A 5604-nucleotide genomic window follows, 5' to 3' on the forward strand; every position below is an offset into this window, starting at 1 on the left:
TGTCGGGAAGAATTGTTTATGGTATTTATTTGTGCTTGTAAATCATTTTATGCTGCATGCGTTGGTTGAAAATATGTCATCGTGTGTCCACGAATCCGCATTGGAGTATGATGAAGATGTATGAAAACAGACGAACATAAAATACACTAATTGAGCACATAAAAATTCAGCGGAGCTTCCCTCAACAAACCCGCATAAGTCTCCTAACCACTTAATTATCTCCATCAAAAAATTTTGCGTTTATTTCGCTTACTTCATTCCGTATAAAGTCACTTTTTTTTCAAAGAATATGGAAAATAAAACACCCATTACTGGAGACAAATTAATTATTCACAGAAGATTTTCAACGATCTTTCCTTATATTAATAAATTACACAATTATGTTACAAATGATTCAGTAATATGTCTATCCTCTTTGGTAAATATTCGAACAAATAAATCAATCTCATGATAAAATACAATCCGCTAAATAGATATTGGAAGTCTGAAAAGGATTAACTAATGTCTCATGGCTGGAAAAAGCCCTTCTTGTGTAAGAGGTTGGATTTTATTCACTATACTGCTTCACACACACATCTGACATTATGCCACACGTGGAAGTTTCTTACTCACGCACACATGTTCATTATTTTATCTCTTAAAACCGAAATGGTTCAGGTCGACAGTACTATGTTTTTCGTTTAATTCATGTACAAATACCAAAGGGATCGGAAAAAGACTGACGGACGTGAATCGAATCGTAAAATGACTGTTTGATTGAGAATTGTAGTAGTTAGGAATATTGCTTTTTGTCAATATTCAACTTGGAACTATTAATCCGTGATTTGCGTATTAAATTATTTATTATTGTAAATCGATTACAAGCTAAGTTACTTCAGCGAACTTGTCAAGCCATTAAACGGTTTTCAATTTAATAATCGATGTGAATCGTTTTGAGATAATATCGGAATTTTAAATTGAATTAGCCCGGAATAGTTATATTTATAAAATTGTAGATTATAATTTGAATCAAGTAGTGGTTTATATTTTGTTACATTATCATGAAATATATCATGATACATATCTGAAAAGTTATGACCACTTATCAATACATATCTTAAGTTACTATAAATAAGTTTTCTTTTAACATAAGAACTACCTGTAGTTCAGATGAACGGTTTGCCCTTACGCCGACAGATTTAAAAAAAAATGAATATAAAATAAATTTCTTTAAACAAAGATTATCCTAATTGTGATCAAAGTATTTTTGAGACCCTATATTTTTTTTAAATCTGTAGGCGTATGGGCAAATAGTTCATCTGATTACGTAAGAATTGTTAACCAATTCTTATAACCCCAGTTTGCGATCAGGCTTAGGAACTAAAATGTATCGTACGCAGACATCGTTAATTTCTCAGACAAGATGTAAATACATATAATTGACCGCAGAGCACAGTTCGTTCGTTTTTGTTCATTCGTTCGTTCCTGTGACGATTCCTTGTTTGGAATAGACAATACGTTAGTGGGAAGTCTGAACAAATAAACAAACGGAACTTCTCTCTCATAAAACGAGAATAGAACGGTCCATGCGCTTATTCAAATTATTTATTTATAAAAGGTTTATATCAAAAATAAATCTAGAATACTTTATAGCAGTAGTCGGGTTTGACTTAGAATGAGTTTATAAGCTTGTGTTAGATACAAATCTGTTAGCACCTGGCCTGTTTGATGAGAAACAGAATTATACTGTAATTGGATAAACTCTCAAGTTGAAAGTAAAATATTAAATTGTATTCGATGTAGACTGATTTGTTTAAATGAATTAATTCTTTACATATTTAGAACAAGTGCTCGCTTGAATTTAATAAAAAAGTTATTGCTGTAGTTACTCCTTATTTCATCAGCCTTCTGCCAGTAAAAGTCCCATCAAAATCGATCGATCGATTACAAAGATTAAACACACAGACAAAAATTAAAAAAAGATATATTATTTTAGTATGTGTACCGCGTATACATACTTATTGCATTTTCTACATTTAGTAAACTGTAATTATTCTTATATTACAAATAAGCACTCCAATCTAATTATATAGATATCCAATATGTGATTGTATGCGAAAATAAAATGTGATAATTTTGTATTAAAAACCTCAAAGAGATTTTTGTAACTATAAATTTATATGTTTAAAAATAATTCAAATAATATAAAAACAATAGAGGATCTTGATATGCAGGAATGTAGCAACCCATAAGAGCACTAATTAATGTTGATAACAATTAAACGAAAAACACAGTTTCGATATGCTTTTAAAATACGCATAATATTAAATACCTTAATATTGTTACTGTCACTATACAAGTGTAATGATTGCTTCTGAGCGTCGGCCCACTTCGGCACAAGGTTCGTAAGCTCAGCGAAGCACGGAATGTTACTTACGAAGTAATATTTGTTTATAATACAACATACACGACGTTATTCTTTGTATTTGTAGAACACATTGTTTCTATGCACTTAATATTTTGGACCAAATAATTAAGAACATTAGATTTATAACCTTATATTATCTTGTTGACTAAGTAACAAGTTTATAAAGTTACATATACTAATGTCCAGTTCATTTACTAATCGGACATTTGGGTTTTTGTTTATAAAATTTTATTGTGATTTTAGTGACTAGTAGCATGATAGGGGATTGCTGTTTTGGAAAATATTTAAAACCGTTTGTGTCTTTAGATAGTGTCGGATAAGTTTTCAATGGACTATGGAAAATAGGACTTCGCTATGATATATTCTGCGCAACTTCAGACTTTGTGTTTTTCTGCAGTGGCCGAAACCCGTCAACACGATTGGCTTACTGTCTCTATTACTTATTTGACTTGATAGATGCACAACATATTAAGAGGAAAAAGAGCCTTGAATAGACGCAGCACTCAGGAGTCACTAAAAAGTCTCGGAAAAACAAGAGAATATCGAAATCAATATAATGGACTTATAATTTAAAAAAATACGTTTAACGAAACTCGTTTAAGACAATTTTGCAACGTTTAAGTTTAAGTTTAAACGTTTAAGTTTCGACGTGTTGTGCTGTGTTTTTTTTTTTTAATTATGACTTACAACAATATTAACAGATCGTGAATTTCAAACTGCTAGGCTAAGGCCTCCTCTAATTATGAATTACTTCAGTCAATTACGCAATGACCCATTTGGCAAAGAGATCAACCTCATGTAGTACTGCGTGGCAGTAAAGGGGAATAGTTTGCATCGTCCGACACTATGACCATTTAATTAATACTATAAATCATCACTGCCATTCGCTACGGCATCATTCGTTGCATATGATAAATTGCTTTGAAATCAAGCAATTTCCACTGTGAACTATTCAATGCTAGATATGAGCTATATATAATTATGATTAATATCGAAAACAAAATAATAAGAATCACTACATCTACAATTACATGCACATCAAATATTTTAATAATAAAGAAAGATTATTACAAACGGTACTGTCTTTTAGTTGATTTGTGCTGTATGTTAATATATACTTAGTAGGTGTATGTTATAAATATCTTATAGTGAAAATATACGTATAATGCAATCCAATTTATTCTTTATTCCTTTATCAAAGTAATCATTTTCAAGCCCTTTCATTTATATATATTTTTGTATGAAATAAGCGGACAGAGAAATATCCTGAAAAATGAAGGTAAGTTGTCGCTAACGCTTATAGACACTGGTGATGTGATCGATTTTCAACCGACTTCCAAAAGGAGGAGGTTATCAATTCGTCTGTATTTTTTTTTTTTTTTTTTTTTTTTTTTTTATGTTTGTTACCTCATAACTTTTCACTGGGTGGACCGATTTTGATAATTTTTTTTTTGTTTGAAAGGTAGTGCTTCCCGTGGGGTCCCATTTTTTTATTTTTTTTTCCAATGATGGTATCCATGTGAAAACGACATAAGTCTTAAATTTGCATTACGTGTATGCGCGACAAATAGGTGAATAACTGAAAATCATGTTAGCCAATTTTGATAATTCTTTTTTTATTATAAAATATATACTTCAAGGGTAATTTGGTGAAAGTTTGGTAAGGTTCTGAGCACAGGATCCATGACAAAGTAACGGAACGGAAGGGAACGGAACAATTTTGAGGAGCACGTTAGCGATACTCAGTCTAATCTTTTATTTATAGGTTATTTGGATATTTGAGTCACCTTCCGTAATGTGGTTATGTTTATGTAATTATCATAGTCGAATATTATAATCAACTAGCTACCCACCCCGGCTTCGCACGGGTGCAATACTGATACTAAATATACTACAGAATTTGTTTATTTACGACATCACATCGCAAACTTCTAAAATTATGAGTGTTTCTTTACTATATTGTTCATGTATTATATACACAAACCTTCCCCTTGAATCACACTATCTTTTAAAAAAAACCGCATCAAAATCCGTTGCGTAGATTTAAAGATATAGGGACAGAGAAAGCGACTTTGTTTTATACTATGTAGTGATGGAACTCCTATACGGCTCGCAGTTAGGGTGCGATATGGGGCAGAATTTCTTACTATCTTTAATCAAATTTTGTGTATGTGATGTGATGTCATATGATGTACGAAATATAGTTGGTCTTTTTCAAAGTTTTTTTGCTGAGTTCGATTACAGCTCTTTCGAGGGATCCTTGTAGTTTATGCCGCGTGACGTATTAAATCCGCATTTTCGAAAGTCTATTTTTGCTTTATTCGCAATTTTCCTTTGAAATTGTCCTCGAAGTAGTTTCTGACTCATATAAACGGAACGCTTAATCTATCTATATTAAAAAAAATAGTTAGTCAACATCAGCTTCACTTAAAATCAAAAAATAAATAAAAATTTTAACAAAAAGAAAAACCGACTTCAAACAAAACACTATTTTAAAACAAATGAATATGCACGAAAAAGTAATAAAAATAATTGCGTATTCAACATATTTTTTAGAGTCTTCCTAAGTTAAATGAAATGAAAAATATTAGACTACTTAAAAGTCGATTAACGATTATATCATGTAGTTATAATTATTGTTATATTTGGAGTCGGTGTCAGCCAATAAAACCCTACAGTATATCTATCAAAAAACAATACGAGAATACTTTAACAAATATGTTTTTTACAAATTACCTTTTATACAATAATATACTGGATCAATCAAGGGGCTCGTATCGCTTCTTTCTTTTAATTGTTGAGGTAAGGGCACCGTGGCTGACACCGGCTCCAAATATACCAATAACTATAACTACATGATATAATCGTTAATCGACTTTTAAGTAGTCTAATATTTTTCATTTCATTTAACTTAGGAAGACTCTTAAAAATATGTTGAATACGCAATTATTTTTATTACTTTTTCGTGCATATTCATTTGTTTTAAAATAGTGTTTTGTTTGAAGTTGGTTTTTCTTTTTGTTAAAATTTTGTTGATTGCATCTAGTTGTGTTTACATCTCTTACAGGCTGAAGTGCTGTGTAGAGTTGTAATTGGAAAGCAGATTTATTGTTAAATATGTTAAGTACTATCTCATGTATCTAAATGTTTTAATCTGTTATCTGTTACTGTACCAAACAAAATAAATAAATAAATAA

This window comes from Vanessa cardui, chromosome 3 (genome assembly GCF_905220365.1).
Source record: "Vanessa cardui chromosome 3, ilVanCard2.1, whole genome shotgun sequence".
Classification (NCBI taxonomy): Eukaryota; Metazoa; Arthropoda; class Insecta; order Lepidoptera; family Nymphalidae; genus Vanessa; species Vanessa cardui.